Raw genomic sequence first — 17,537 nt, forward strand, 5'->3', positions numbered from 1 at the left:
GGTAGAGTAATGGGTAGTAAGACTAGAAAGAGTTTGAGGCAAGATTTCAAAGGGTTTTAAAAGTCAAACAAAGGTGCCTATATTTTATTCTAGAGACAATAGGGGGCCATTCAACTTCAAATTGAGTAGGGGAGTCACATGGTTAGACCTGCAGTTAAAGAATATCATTCTGGCAGCAATGGAAAGGAGGTCTTTGCAATAATCTTCTTGGGAAGTGATAAGGGTCTGAGTTAAGGTAGTGGTTATCCAAGTAGCCAACTGTCCAACTCAGAAAGTCTAGTTTGAAGTTGAAATAGATCTTGACAAGTGATTGAATATACAGGTGAAAGGGAGGAATCAAGGATGATGTCAAAGGCACAAATCTAAAAGAATGGATGAATGGTAGTACCTTTGGCAGAAATAGGGAAGCTTGGAAGAAAGTTTTGAGAGGAGAAAATTATGAGTTCTATTTTGGATCTGTTGAATATGAGATGAATTCAATGTATACATATTCAATAGGCAGCAATGTTAGATGGAAGCTAGTTAGTTCAGAGGAGAGACTAGAGTTAGACATATACATATGCGTTTTATGTATACATATGTGTGTACATGTTATCTCCATTAAGATGACATGTGTGTATGTATGTGTGTGTGTGTGTGTGTGTGTGTGTATGAGTTGATGAGTTCACTGAGAGAGTAGACTGAAAAGAGAAGGCCCAAGATAGAACTTTGAGGATATCCACAGTTAGAGGTTGTAATATGGATGATGAGCCAGCAAAGGACACTGAAAAGTGATTAGATAGGTAAGAGGAAAACCAAGAGAGAACAATGTTTAAAAAAAAAAAGCAATCAATAATGTAGCAGAGAGGTCAAAAAGAAGCCTGAGAAAAACTACCAGAATTTACAATTGAGGTCTTTAATAATATTAAAGAGATACATTTCGGTTAATGAATGAGGAGCCAGATTGCAAAGAGGAAAAGAAAGAAATGACTGTAATTTATGGTTCCTAGGAGTTTGGCTGAGAAAAAGTGGAGAGATATAGGCTGATAGCTTAAGGGGACTGTTGGGTCTTTCAAAGATTTTTTTTTCAAAGAAAGGAGTTTTGGGGCAAGATAAGAAGGAACCACTAGATAGGAAAAGGTTAAAGATTAGAAGGAGAAGAGTTGACTAGAGGGATGATCTTATGGAGAATATGGGAGGGGAGGGGATCAAGGGTATATGTGAAGAATCTGTACTTGGCAAGAAGAGTCATTTCATCAGAGACTGGGCAGGGTGGGGAGAGAAGATAAGATAATATCAAGGGATGATATGAGGAGAAGGAAGAAGAGAGAGCTCACAATAAATGATCTCAATTTAGTAAGAGGTCCTCAGCTGAGAAGGGGGGAGAAAAGAAGATGTGAGATGCTTGAGAGAAGAAAAAGTTTAGAATATCTCCTGTGGGGAGTGAGACAGAGAATCAATTGAGGAATCAAAAGGATTGCCTTGATAAAATAAATATGTAATGTACCCAATCAGATGGATTCAGTGCTTATCTACTTCTTGGTAGAGCCTTTCCTTCTATCCCAACAAAGTAGTATTGCTTTATTTCAAGTCAATTTGACAGACCTTTATTAAGCACTTACTCTGTGTTAGGCACCTGGGATAACCATACAAGCAAAAAGAAAGATAGTTCTTGCCCTCAATGCACTTATAGTCTAAAAAGCAACAAATAAAAGGGAACTCAAAAGGGTAGAAAGGATGGTGGTAAAGTCTAGAGAGAAGGATGATTGCTTGGTACTCTTCTTAATAAAGGGGGTTCTGTGAAGAACTCACTAAGAGGGAAAGAAGGAGAAGGCAACTGAAGCATGATGGCCAAGCCTGGAGTTAGTCTTTATGAGACAGATTTGGAAACCCACTAAGGAGAACTTGAAGCATATTAGATCCAGGATCGATCCTTTTCAGGGTATGAGAATCTCAGATCCTGAATTGCAAAAGGTAGCATTCAGTATCAGTTCTTCTCTGATATAGCCCATACATCTTAAAGCAATAAAACTTTACATTTGTTTAGCACCCCTTCCTGGCTTGCTCCCCTATCTTCCTTTAAAACTAGCAGGTTGGATCCCTAGAACATGGATGACTACTCATCCTTTAAGGATGTAACCCTGAGAGGTGAGTTTGTTTTCTAATGCCATTGCTCATGAGCCCCCATCTAGTGTGCCTCAATATCAATTAACACATTAACATCTTTTTTTTGAACTTCTATTAATCTATATTATATTAAATTTAATGGTAACAAAACTGCCCTACTTTGGTGTCTCCTTCTGAACTTCTTGTGTGTGCTTTAAATTTTTCATTGGCATTCTTATCTCTATTCTCTTTTATTTCATAACTATCACTACCCATCAACCCAATCATAATCCCACACAAATTATAACCCTCCATAAAGTCCTAGAATCTTAAGACCCGAGATGTCATCTAGTCCAAATCATATATTGAACAGACATTTCATCTGCAACATTCCTCAAAAAAGGGATCCTTTTCCACTTGAAAGATTTCCACTGATAGGGAAATCATTACCCTTCTCAGACAATCTGATGTACTTTTGGAGAGCTCCAATTTTATGGATGGCATTTTCCATAGATAATACATAGATGCAACAACCTGCTTCTTTTTTTTTAATTTTATAATATTTCATTTGATCATTTCCAAGCATTATTCATTAAAGACAAAGATCATTTTCTTTACCTCCCCCCACCCCCCATAGCCGACGCGTGATTCCACTGGGTATCACATGTGTTCTTGATTCGAACCCATTGCCATGTTGTTAGTATTTGCATTAGAGTGTTTGTTTAGAGACTTTCCTCTGTCATGTCCCCTCAACCGCTGTAGTCAGGCAGTTGCTTTTCCTCTGTGTTTCTACTCCCACAGTTTGTCCTCTGCTTATGAATAGTGTTTTTTCTCCTAGATCCCTGCAGATTGTTCAGGGACATTACACCACCACTAATGGAGAAGTCCATTACGTTCTATTATACCACAGTGTATTAGTCTCTGTGTACAATGTTCTCCTGGTTCTGCTCCTCTCGCTCTGCATCACTTCCTGGAGGTCGTTCCAGTCTCCATGGAATTCCTCCACTTTATTATTCCTTTTTGCACAATAGTATTCCATCACCAACATATACCACAATTTGTTAAGCCATTCCCCAATTGATGGGCATCCCCTCGTTTTCCAATTTTTGGCCACCACAAAGAGCGCAGCTATGAATATTCTTGTACAAATCTTTTTCTCCATTATCTCTTTGGGGTACAGACCCAGCAGTGCCATGGCTGGATCAAAGGGTAGACATTCTTTTATTGCCCTTTGGCTATAGTTCCAAATTGCCCTCCAGAATGGTTGGATCAGTTCACAACTCCACCAGCAATGAATTAATGTCCCTACTTTGCCACATCCCCTCCAGCATTCATTACTTTCCTTTGCTATCATGTTAGCCAATCTGCTAGGTGTGAGGTGATACCTCAAAGGTATTTTTATTTGCATCTCTCTGATTATAAGAGATTTAGAACAGTTCTTCATGTGCTTATTAATAGTTTTGATTTCTTTATCTGAAAACTGCCTATCCATGTCCCTTGCCCATTTATCAATTGGAGAATGGCTTGGTTTTTTGTACAATTGATTTAGCTCTTTATAAATTTGAGTAGTTAAACCTTTGTCAGAGGTTTTTATGAAGATTGTTTCCCAATTTGTAGCTACCCTTCTGATTTTAGTTACATTGGTTTTGTTTGTACAAAAGCTTTTTAATTTGATGTAGTCGAAATTATTTATTTTACATTTTGTGATTCTTTCTATGTCTTGCTTGGTTTTAAAGTCTTTCCCTTCCCAAAGGTCTGACATGTATACTATTCTGTGTTTACCCAATTTACTTATGGTTTCCTTCTTTATGTTTATGTCATTCACCCATTTTGAATTTATCTTGGTGTAGGGTGTGAGGTGTTGATCAATTCCTAATCTCACCCACACTGTCTTCCAATTTTCCAAGCAGTTTTTATCGAACAGTGGATTTTTGTCCCAAAAGCTGGGATCTTTGGGTTTATCATATACTGTCTTTCTGAGGTCGCTTGCCCCCAGTCTATTCCACTGATCCTCTTTTCTGTCTCTTAGCCAGTACCAGATTGTTTTGATGACTGCTGCTTTATAATATAGTCTGAGATCTGGGACTGCAAGGCCCCCTTCCTTTGTTTTTTTTTTTCATTCTTTCCCTGGATATCCTTGATCTTTTGGTCTTCCAAATGAACTTTGTTATGGTTTTTTCTAAATCAGTAAAGAAATTTTTTGGAAGTTCCATGGGTATGGCACTAAATAGATAGATGAGTTTGGGTAGGATGGTCATTTTTATTATATTGGCTCGTCCTACCCATAAGCAGTTAATGTTCTTCCAATTCTTCAAGTCTAGTTTTAGTTGTGTGGAGAGTGTTTTGTAGTTGTGTTCATATAGTTCCTGTGTTTGTCTCAGGAGATCGATTCCTAAGTATTTTATTTTGTCTGAGGTAATTTTGAATGGGATTTCTCTTTCTAGTTCTTGCTGCTGAGCTGTGTTGGAATTATATAGAAATGCTGATGACTTATGTGGGTTTATTTTGTATCCTGCAACTTTGCTAAAGTTGTTGATTATTTTGATTAGCTTTTTGGTTGAATCTCTAGGATTCTTTAAGTAGACCATCATGTCATCTGCAAAGAGCGATAATTTGGTCTCCTCCTTGCCTATTTTAATGCCTTCAATTTCTTTTTCTTCTCTAATTGCTACTGCTAGTGTTTCTAATACAATGTCAAATAATAGAGGTGATAATGGGCATCCTTGTTTCACTCCTGATCTTAATGGGAATGGATTTAGTTTATCCCCATTGCAGATGATATTAGTTGATGGTTTTAGATATATACTGTTTACTATTTTTAGGAACGACTCTTCGATTCCTATGCTTTCTAGTGTTTTTAGTAGGAATGGGTGTTGTATTTTATCAAAGGCTTTTTCTGCATCTATTGAGATAATCATGTGGTTCTTGTTGGTTTGCTTGTTAATGTGGTCAATTATGTGGATGGTTTTCCTAATATTGAACCAGCCCTGCATCCCTGGTATAAATCCTACTTGATCATGGTGGATGACCCTTCTGATCACTTGCTGGAGTCTTTTTGCTAGTATCTTATTTAAGATTTTTGCATCTATATTCTTTAGGGAGATTGGTCTATAATTTTCTTTCTCTGTTTTTGGAAAAGGCTGCCATTATTATTCCTACTTTTCTGCATTTGAGTGTCATATTTCTGTGACCTAGTGTATGATCTATTTTTGTGAATGTGCCATGTGGTGCAGAAAAGAAGGTGTATTCCTTTTTGTCCCTATTTATTTTTCTCCATATGTCTATTAACTCTAATTTTTCTAAGATTTCATTCTAAATTTGATAGTGGTTGGTTCAAGTCTCCCACTAATATGGTTTTACTGTCTATTTCCTCCTTCAATTCTCCTAGTTTCTCTAATAAAAATTTGGATGCTATACCATTTGGTGCATACATGTTGATTAGTGATATTTCCTCATTGTCTATACTCCCTTTTAACAGAATATATTTACCTTCCCTATCCCTTTTGATCAGGTCTATTTTTGCTTTGGCTTTGTCAGATATCATGATTGCAACTCCTACCTTCTTTCTATCAGTTGAGGCCCAAAAGGTCTTACTCCAACTTTTAATTCTAACCTTGTGAGTGTGAACCCGCCTCATATGTGTTTCTTGAAGACAACAAATGGTAGGGTTTGGAGTTCTAATCCAATCTGCGATTTGTTTACGTTTTATGGGTGAGTTCATCCCAATCACGTTCAAAGTTATGATTGTCATTTGTGGATTCGCTGGCATTTTGATATCTTCCCCTAGTTCTGACCTTTCTTCTTTAGCTATCTCCTTTTGAACAGTGATTTACTTTAGGTCAGTCCCCCTAGTCCCCTCCCTTGAGATGCTTCCCTTTCTAGCCTCTCCCTTTTTATGCTCCCTTCCCCTCCCCCTCTCCTTCCCTCCCTTTTTATACTCCCTCCCACCTCCCCCTCCTTAATTTTCCTTTCTTTCTTGCCCTAATGGATAAGATAGAATTCAGGATCCCACTGGATCTAGATGTTCTTCCCTCTCAGATTTGATTTCACTGAGAGTAAGGTTTAAGTAATTCCACTTCACTCTCTCTTCCTCTCCTTCTCATATGAGAGTTCTTCCCCTCCCCTTCCCATGTGTATCTTTATATGGGAAAGATTATTCTATTAAGTCCCCCCCTATTTCTTGAAGTAAATCTTAGTGTTATCGAGGGTTCCCTCCTCCCTTTCCTTTCTTTTCCCCCACGTTCCCCAAATCTTCTTAATGCACCAATCTTTCCCTATGCATGTTTATTCTAACTACTCTTATGATGCATACAATTTTTGAGAGTTACACAAAACATTTTCCCCACATATTAATATATATAATTTGATGTAAATGTAGTCCTTATAGAAGAGAGTTTGACTTAAAGAAAAAGATAAGATTTATCTCCTTTTCCCTTTCTTCCATATTTACCTTTTCATGTTTCTCTTGCTTTCTGTGCTTGGATGTCAAATTTTCCACTAAGTTCTGGTCTTTTCTTAGCAAATGCTTGGAAATCTTCTATTTTGTTGAATGCCCATGCTTTCCCCTGGAAGTATATAGTCAGTTTTGCTGGGTAGTTGATTCTTGGTTGGAGACCCAGCTCTCTTGCCTTTCTAAATATTGGGTTCCATGCTTTGCGGTCTCTTAGTGTGTTGGCCGCTAAGTCCTGTGTGATCCTTATAGGAGCCCCCTTATATCTGAAGCTCCTCTTCTTGGCTTCTTGTAGAATTTTCTCCTTTTCTTGGAAGCTCTTGAATTTGGCAATTACATTCCTAGGGGTTGTCTTTGGGGGATTTAGTATAGAGGGTGTTCTATGAACCCTTTCTATTTCTATTTTGCCCCCTTGCTCCAGAACATGTGGGCAATTTTCTTTTATAATCTCCTGTAGAATAATATCGAGTTTATTGTTTATCTCTGGTTTTTCTGGGAGACCTATAATTCGGAGGTTTTCTCTTCTCCCTCTGATTTCCAAGTCTGTGACCTTCTCAGTGAGATATTTTATGTTTTTTTCTAATTCATTAATTTTTTGGGTTTGCTTTATTGATTCTTGCTGTTTTATGATCTCACTTTCTTCGAGTTGCTTAATTCTGGTCAATAGGGACTGGTTTTGCTTTTCAGCTTTGTCTGCCCTTCTATTGGATGCTTTGAGCTCTTTTTCCAATTGAGCAGTCTTATCTGTCAGACTGCTGATCTCTTTCTCCCATTTTTTTTCCAGGTTTCCATCTTTTGGATAAGTTCCTGTTTGAGATCTTCCAGAGCTTGTTGATAGTTTCCATTTTGGGAGGCATGTTCTGATTTTTTTTGGATTTCCTCCTCATTCTCCTCTTTTCCTTGGGTACTTCCACCATAAAAGTTTTTAATAGTCACTTTTTTCCCTTTCTTCCTGGAGGCTTGATTTTGGGCCATGTGAGCCATCCCTTTGGTGGTTTTATTCCCCTTTCCTTTTTGGTCTGGGATCTGGGTGATATGGGCGGGTTTTCTGTGAATTTAGGTTGCCTCAGACTAGTTCTTCCCAGCCTCCAAGGTTTCTTAGAGCGCTAGGCCCCTGATCACATCCAAACTGCCCAGGTGTTCAGCTCCACCCAGATAATCAGCGCGTGGTCCGCCCCTGGAGTTTAGCTCCACCCAGATGCTTAGCGCAACCGCCCCGAGTACAGCTCCGGGGACCCCCTCTGCTCAGTGCCGGGTTCTCCCGTGAAACCGCCCTGAGACGTTGTTTCCTGGCAGTCCCCAGATCCCAAGGACCCTGGAGTGCCCCCCCACCCCCCAGACAGAGATGTTCCCCACTCACTCACTGTCCTGGTGAGCTCTCTGGTAACTCACTCTGGTTTGATGGGGAGGTGGGGTGGGGGAAGGGCGGCTCAGTTCACTTTTCTGTGCAAGCTTTTCCTCCTTATTATTATAGTGTGGAAATGTTAAAGCCCCACGTACCTTCGCCTCTGTGGGGTACTGGGGAGTACTGGTGAGTCCTTCTGTTCCTCCAAAGGTGATTTTTATGCTCCTTTGATGTAGTCTATTTCGTTCGGTGCCGGGGAGAGGAAGCATGTGGTGTCTAGATTGCAGCCATGATTACCCGGAAGTCCTGCACATGAATCTTAAAAGTATGTTATAGCTACTTTTTTTTGAGAGAAGGTGTGGGGGTAGAGCATCATACTAGTTACATGAATTTAGGTTGAAGTATGGGATATCCCTCTTCTGTTTGTAGAATGCTTTACATATATAGTCTCATAACAATAATATTAATCTTGAGCCACCTTATTTAATTTTTTAAATTTAATTTACATTTTATACATTTATAATATATAAATTTAATTTAATTTAATTATTTAATTTAATAATTAAGCCACCTTAACACTCTTCCTCACCTTTACCTTTTACTTAGGACCAATGTCTGCCAGGCTCACTTCTTTTAATTTTCCCAGACTGGTCAAGGTCTAAGGATGACAATGAAACCCAGTTATCATGCTAATTTTTTTGCTTCTTCTACTTGAGATTTTTATCCTAGTTTGTTCTCTGGTTCTGCCATTTCTGTCCCTACTCACTTGATCTAGCCTACTCCCTGCAAGTATTATCTGCCCATTTTAAGGATGAAAAAAATGGAGGTTCAGAAAGCATGAGACATTTGCTCAAGCTAACATGATAATTGCTAATGTTTGTACAGTACTTAGATAAGCCAGGCTCCATGCTGAGCAGTTTAAAAATATGATATTGTAAACAGCCAGAGACTCGAACCCAGATCTCTTCAAGACTCTCCATTAGACTGCACTTCTTCATTTATAAAGTTTCCTAGAAAATGTGGCAGTAGAATTTGGGAAGAGATGAATAGTTAATAGAAAAAACCAATTATTCTCTGGAAACCCTTTGGGTCCCTTGCCTTTTGTTCTTCAAGAAAAAGTAGGCTGCCATATCTTTGCTTGGCAGACATATTTTTCCCTTGACAAATAGAATGTTTTAATCCTTTAATAAGAATTCTTAATTTTATTAACTACCTTCCCATTATGAGGAGGAATAGGCTCTTTTATTTGTCTTATTTATTCAACACTTTTGGGCTGTCATTTTTACTCAGCTTAGTGCATAATAACAGTAAAGCTAATTTTTGGCAGGTAATAGCTTGAGAAGAAGAAGCAGCTTGAGCAGTGAGTAGATAAGAGAGTCAGTGGTAAAGATGACTTGAGTTCGAGGCCTATTTTGGGCACAAATTGGCTATATGCTCCTGGGCAATCAATTAACATCTGGTATCCCAGGAAATCTGTAAGACTCGATATTAAGGCACAGTCACCCAACTGCATTGGTAGAGGGAGTTTCTGTAGCTAAAGTTCTCTCCACTGATAAACTCTTAACTCCAGACCATAACCTATATCCCTCACTTCTCCCCCACCCCCACTCAAAAGGGATTTAAAAACAGTCATCCAAAGATGATTAATAACATTTTTAGGGCTATCCCAGTAAGTGAAAAGGGAGACTCTAGCAAGTTTTATTAGCCATGTTATCAGCTGTATTTTTTTAAACCTCCTCTGAGGAAAGTAAATGATAAAAATAAAACCAAGCATTTTTAAACAATTAAAATGGGTAAAATTCAGCATTTTTGATGTATAAAAGCAAATGTTACTTTGCAAAACAAAAGGCCTGTTACCTTGAGATAAATCATCTTCTTTTCCATAAAGAATACATTTGTCTGACAACAAATACTTGCAGCTATTAAAGTAGGTGATTTCAAGCCATCACAAAATTCCATTCCAATGGCACTGTGGTGAAACTCTTCTATTTTACATTCCATAAAATCTCTTCAGCTTTTGGTGAGGCAAAGAGCTTAAATCATTTCATGACAGATTGTAGTGATAATGATAATCCAGAGTTCATAGCAGCCGAGAAAAGCTTTTATGAAGACCATTTCCTTCTAAGAATTCTGAGCTCCTGCTACCCCAGCCTACTTACTGTTCCTCAGAAGCAGCACCCCATCTTAGTGCCTTTGCAGTGGTTTGTCCCCCATGCCTGGAATAGTCTTCCCTCCTCATCTCTGCTTCTTAGTTTTCTGTTCTTTCTTCAAGACTCAGTTCAAGTCTTAATTTTGGCAAGAGACCTTTCCAGTTCCCCCAAGAAGGGACTGCCACTACCTTCCCCCTGAGATGACCTTTGTATCTGACCCAGGATGAACATCCATCCACTTTGCACCTGTCTCTTAGGTACCTGGCTCCTTTCCTGACTCTCTCCTCCAATAGAATGTGAGTTCCTCTTCAGGTCTTTCTTTGTAGCTCTAGCATTTAGCAGAATGTTAGGCACATGGGGCTTAAAAATCACTTGGTAACTACTAACTAATCTGTCTTGTGGTTGAAGAAATGGCCAATCAGGATATAGAAACTCTATACAATTTCTGCTAGCTGATTAATTTTTGTAAGTCTTATTCATGATTTGTTTTTGCCTTCCCCCAATACAAGTCACTTTGGGTTTTACTCTCTAATGCTGCTGTTGCCTTCATTCCTCTTTGCAATTGTATTTTTTCCCTACAAGCTTTAGTAAGCTTCAGCTGTGTTTCAAATTTTACAATTTTGCTAGCTGATCATTAAGAGTTTTAGGTTAATGAGTTTGACTGTAAAATTTTGAAAAATCCAACGAGCAATACTTGTGGAACTGAAATACACACACAGAGCATTTCACAACATAGTCGTGTTATTCTACACACAAAAGCATGTAAAAATCAACTAATTATCAAAGCTAAGTATAACAGAAACCAATGAACATCTGGAAGCTTTCAAAAATAAATGCTAATGGGATCAGTAGTCTGAAACAATGTTTTTTACATTTCATTCATTACACTTCTTTCTAGAGCAACAATGGCTTGTTCACAAGATGCCAAATATCCAGAATTTCTAAAAACTTTTCATCTGAGTTTCCTCATCTTTAAAACAAGGGAGTTTAGACTAGGTGGCCTATGAAGTCTTTCCAAAATCAAATTCTATAATCCTATGGTAGGGCATCATGTTATTATACCCAGATATTATACAAATACAATATCTGAATCTCTTCTCATTGGGAGGGAAAATGAAAAAAAAACCCTCTGAGGTTTTATGTGTTTTAGAAAGGGGATCAGAAATTGAGAGGGATGATATGGGGTCAGAGAAGGGAAATAATAATAGTTAACATTTAGAGAGTATTTTAAGATTTACCAAGCTTTTGATTCTCACAACAACTCTGTGAATTAGAAATTTTATCTCCCCATACAGATAAGGAAAACTCAGTCTGTAGATTAAATGACTTGTCTAAAGGTCATACAGATAGTAAATGCCTAAAGTGAGGTTTGAACTCTAATATTCCTGATTCCTTGTCTAGTTGTCTTACTGCACCATCTAGCTATCTCTGAAAGAAAGAAAATGGATGTAGTTTACACAAACTTTTTAGAGGTTTACATGAAAAGCAATATAAGTATAGATCAATCAATGTAGAAATCAACATTTTGGTACAATTTGGAATTTTCAATTAAGTTTGCGTCAACAAATATTTATCGAGTGCCAACTATATGCCAGGCGACTGTTCTAAACATTGGAGATACAAAGTGAAAAATAAAATGGTATTTGCCCTTGAAAAGTGGGTAGGAGCACTTGAAAAAACTCTATACCTTCCTCTTATAATCATACTAAATATTGGTTGCAAGGTCCAACAGCAGTAAGGGGTTAAGTGACTTGTCCAGGGTCACACAGACAGGAGTGTCCAAGACCAGATTTGACCTCCTCTCTCTGGACCTGGCTCTCTCTCCACTGAGCCACGTACACAGATAAGTTTATACAAAAATATAGAAAGTGATGTGTAGAAGTTTTGTGATGTAAGGAAATTAGGAGAAGATGTCTGAGCTATGTCTTGACAGCAGTGAGTTCTTTTAAGAGGTGGAGGTGAAGATGAGAGGAAGGAGCATTAATTAAGCACCTGCTATGAGCCAACCACTGTGCTTTACAAATATTATCCCACTTGATCCTCATTCAAGAGCTGCCTGGCAGCCTATTCACATGCTCTAAGGCTGAAGATAGAGGAACAGTGAGGGTGCCACCTTGGCTAAAACACAGGTATGTGGAGGCAGGGAGGAACATGGGATCAGTCTGCAGAGGCAAGCTACAGCCATGATGTGAAGGACTTTAAATGCCAAACAAAGGAGTTTGCATTTTAACCCAGACATAATAGGGAACCTCTGAGGCTTCTGAATTCAACAACTATTTACTGAATATCTGCTCTGCCCATAGCTCTGTTTGCATTCTTTCCCACTGTCATCTCATGAAACCACGTAATACAATTCACTCACTGCCCGACCATTCCCCATAGGATTTGGTAGAGGGTGACCGCGGAGTATGAAGGGGTTATTGAATGAGCAAAGCTGTACTTAGAGAAAAGGGCTAAGCCAATAACTGGGGAGCAGTGCTGCTGCAGGGAGCCCCATTGATTGTCTGCAAGGAGAGGTGGTGAAATGCTACGAATTTTGGGAATTGATGGCTGGTCCTATTTTAATTTTAGCTGAGGTCACGGGTTGAATTCAGGTCCACTCAAATATAGACTGTGGTAATTCCCTGGTAAATCTGGGCCATGCAGAAAGGCAATGCTGGTCATTTATAGCCTAAAGAGAATTTGGTCCTAATTCTAACCCATAATGGTAGAGAAGTAGATTTTTAAAGCTTTGAATCATCTAAGTGGTCTTCTATCCTCCTATATTCAATTTTTCAATCAAGTGAATAAATAAATAAACACACACATATATAAATATAGATAAATACACACATATATAAATATAAATAAATACACACATATACAAATATAAATAAATACATACACATACAAATATAAATAAACACACACACATATAACTAAGAGTATACTGGAGCCAGTTGGTACCAGATGTCAAGAGCTTAAATTTTTAGTATGAGGATTTAGACTTGAGAAATGAGCAATTGCTCCAAACCAGGACATGATTTATTATTATTTATTTATGTTTTTAAAACCCTTTACCTTCCATCTTAGAAGAGTGGTTAAGGCTAGTAATTGGGGGTTAAGTCACTTGCACAGTGTCACACAGATAGGAAGTGTCTGAGACCATTTGAACCCAGGACCTCCCATCTCCAGGCCTGGCTCTCTATCCACTGAATCACCCAGCTGATCCCTTGATTTATTATTTTTTTGATTTTCTGGACTTAAGAGAGTGATGGATAAAACATTAATAATGCAGATTAAACTTAAAAGTGTATCAAGTTATGTTTTGCCCCCTAGAAAGCCATCTACTAAGTATTTATCAGGGCAGCTAGGTGATGCAGTGATAGAGAGCCAGGTCTAAAGATGAGCTGGTGGTGGGAAGTGCTGGGTTCAAATGTGACCTAAGATACTTTCTAGCTATGTGACCCTAGGCAAGTCACTTAACCCCAAATGCCTAGGTCCTTACTGTTCTTCTGTCTTAGAATTGGAAGGAGTCTTTGAAATGATGTAGTCCAAATACCATGTTATGAACAGGTAAACTCAAGCCCAAAATTTTGGTTGATCTACGACAGTGGACCCCTTTGTATAGAAGAAATCAGGACAAAACAGACAAAGTCACAATTCAGCCATAACTGGAATGGTCCTCTCAAAAATATAGAACTTCCTAAAAAATAATAAAAATGATAATTTTATTCTAAACTGGATCTGTCTCATGGGAAATAATGTAAATTTCTTCAAAACTGCTCTTTATTCCCATTCACTTTTCTTTAGACAATATTTGCATAAATGATGTAGAAATAAAGCGGAATAGATTAGGAAAGGCAGCCATTGTGAAATACAAACTAGAATTCCATTTTCTAAACTCAATTAAAATCAATTTTGAATGTTCCATATGCATTTTGTGGAACAGTATGACAATATCAAGATGTGTGCATTTTAAATGGCTCGTGAAACTACAGGCTCTTTTGCTTAGTAAAATCTTTAAGTATTTTGTTGGCATGGGAAATCCATGTTTTTGAAAGATTGTTCTTATATATTTTGTTTTCAATTCTACGATCTGGGTATTAAAAACCTTGTAATAAAAAGATTGAATCTAATATTGTTTTAAAGTGAACTATATGCTATTACAGCGAAAGATTCAAACTATTATTTATCCAAATATTTTTCTCCTTAGCTTACCTTCATACCCCCCCAAACTTGAGATTTGACCACAGAAATGCTTCAAGTAACTTTTCTGGAGTATCAAAGCTTTATCATTTAAAATTTAAAAATAAATGAAACAAATTAAGTAATATTTACTCCCTCTTTCATCTAACCGATTCCTATTTTTTGTTAGCCACACTCACATTGGACAAGTAAAATTTCTTATTGTCTATACACAAATGTTTATTGAACCTAATGATAGACTCATTGTGGCTTTCTACTCAAAACAACAGGACCTCCTTACACTTGGTAAGCACTTAATAAATGTTCATTGATTGAATCAAAATAAAGAAGAATTCGATTCTTTACTGGCACCTTGAATATTCCAGAGAAAAACAGCTGAAAGATCACAGAAGAAAATAAAAATTTATCAGAATATTTAAAAGAAAAGAGCAAAATGAAGAAAAATATTGATACAGTAAAATACTATGAAGCAGCTGAAAAAAAGCTAAAGAACTAGAAATCCTATAAATGACATAAACAGTGAAGCAATATCTGCTTAAATGGATAAATGGCTCATTTTAAAAAGCTAAAAATAACACTGGTAATAAAATCACAAAAGCTTCTCCAAGAAGAGCTTGAGTAAAATCCCAGGAAAAACTCATCAGAATTAGAAGGCACTTAAACATATCTGAAGGAAATGATGACGAGTAAGGAAATTGTCATCATGAAATGAGGTGTAGTGGATACGTGCTTGCTCAAAGACAGGAATATGTGGATTCAAGACCTACCTCTGGCACATGGTAGCCGTGTGTTTCTGGACAAGTCATTCAAAAGTGTGAAAACTCTTAGAGGATTGTAGTAGCTAAGTGTTCCAGAAGAATGTCTTGAGGAAATATACAGAGTAGGTGGGAGATGTAAAAGGGAAAAACAAAAGAAAGCAAGGCAATCCCCAAAGAAGCTTCTAAGTTTGATATATGGCAAGTCTAAGTTAAAGAAACGATGTAGTTCTTAACATAGATAGAGGCACTTTCTTGTAAGTAATAGATCACAAGAATATGTCACAAGGATGTGCTCTTTTTCTCATAGAAAACTAAAGGAGAGATAAGTCTAATACAGTAATGATAATACTGTTAATGAAATTAAGAATCTGTCAATGAAATTAATTCAAAGAAATACTGTCAATGAAATTAATGAAAGAAAAGAAAAAGATACCTTTGTCTCAACCATGAAAAAATATAAGAAATTTTTTTTTATTCAGTTGTGTATGACTCTTCATGACTCCATCTGGAGTTTCCTTGGCAAATATGCTGGAGTGGTTTGCCATTTCCTTCTCCAGCTCATTTTACAGATTAAAAAACCAAGGCAAACAAATTATTAGAGAAAAAAAAATCAATGGATTTGTCTGCATAAAGACGAAAATTATTTTGTAAAGCAAAAACAATCCTCTAAAAAGTAAGAGGAAGGAAAGATAAATATTTGCAGCAGTTAAAAGTTAAAAGATAGAAATTCAGAATTTGTGGGGGGCTGAAATAAATCTTTAATACTAATTATATTCAACGCTTGCTCTGTGACATTTATTCCACTCCCACTGTACCTTTTGAGTTGGGTCCCTAGAAATCAGCTATTAATTCATCTTCTGCCTTCTAGGGATAGTTCTGAGGGGCTGGGGTTGTCATTCTAATACAATATAGCTCATGAGCAACCAGCAGTGTGTTTCCACCAAGGTTATGGGTTTCCTATCCAAGAACCATACTTAAATATCTTTTAGAAAGAGGTACTGTATTTTCAAAGATAGTGTAGTTGATACAAAGCACCCTCCCCCAAAAGTCTCCAATCCTTTCTGACCTAGACATATAGAATCCATAGGAAAGTAGTTCAGGCTTAGAGAAGACATGTGGCAAAGGGAAACTCACAGGTCCTAGTTGCTGAAGTTCTTTTTAAAAATCCCCTTCAAGGGAATTTATTGTCAAAATAATCTTAAGGATTACTTTTTTTTTATCTCCATGAATGGCAAAAATAGGGGGAAATGATTTAATTTAAATTTAATTTAGAAACAAACTCTCTACTATAGTAGGTCTGGTTTTAAAAAATCATTCCCCAATATATTTCTTCCCTTTCCTTCCCAGAAAACCATTCCTTGTAAAAAAGATAAAAAAGAAAAAAATCAGTTTGGAAAAACTCAACACAGTCAGTATTAGCAATAAATGAAGAATTTCACAACTAAAGTTTACCTCCCTCTGCAGAGAGGAAAATATTTTAACATCTATTTTTCATGGCTTGGCTTAGTCATGAAAATTGCATAGAGTACCATTTTAATTTTTGGTGGTGTTATTCTTGTTTTTTGGTGCTATTGTAGTCATTGGGTATACTATTTTTCTGGACTTGTTTTTCTAGACATATTTATGTGTTTTCCCATTCCTTGACATTTTGTTTATAGTTATTGTTCCTCATAGCACAGTAATATTCTGTCACATTCATGTGCCACAAGTTTTTTTTACCCTTTCTCTAAATCAACAAGCAACTATTTCTACTTCTTTGATACTGCAAAAAATGAAACTATAAATATTCTGTTGCATTTTTTCTAACTTTGACCTCCTTTGGGTACAAATCCAGCAATGTGTCAAACGGTATGAGCATTTTAGCTATTTTCTTTGCATAATTCAAATTTGTTTTCCAGAATAGTTGACCTAATTCACAATCCCACTTAATTGCCTCTTTTTTCACAATTATTTGAATATTGGCAATGTCCATATTTTCATTATCGTTGCCAATTTGCTGAGTATGAAGTGAAACTACAAGGTTCTTTCTCTTATTTGGAGCAGTCTTTTATGTGTTTGTTAATACTTTGAATTCTTTTGAGAACTATTTACTTTTACCATCTTATTCATTTGAATTAGTTTCCTATTATCTCGGATATTAAATTCTTATTAGAGATATTGGATGCAAAGATTATTTCCCAGTTGACCACTTTTCTTCTCACCTCAGTTTCACTGATTTTGATGTTATGAAAGGTTTTTCATTTCATGTAATCAAAATTATATATTTTATTTTATTTTAATACATCCTGGAGGATAATATAAAAATGTATGAGCCACAAAACTGACCCCCCCACTGATAGAACTTTATCTTTAATATATAATTAGAAAGGAAAAAATACCATAATATAAAAATATTATTTTGCAACATTTGCTACATTTATTAGAAAAAGCTAGAAAAATCTCTGATGTTCAACAGTTGAAGAATGATGGAATAAATTGTGGCGTATCAGTATAATGGAATATTACAAAGCTATAAAAATGACAAGTACCAATACAAGGAAATATGGAAAGACCTTTCTGAA

The sequence above is a fragment of the Monodelphis domestica genome, chromosome 5 (genome assembly GCF_027887165.1).
Source record: "Monodelphis domestica isolate mMonDom1 chromosome 5, mMonDom1.pri, whole genome shotgun sequence".
NCBI lineage: Eukaryota > Metazoa > Chordata > Mammalia > Didelphimorphia > Didelphidae > Monodelphis > Monodelphis domestica.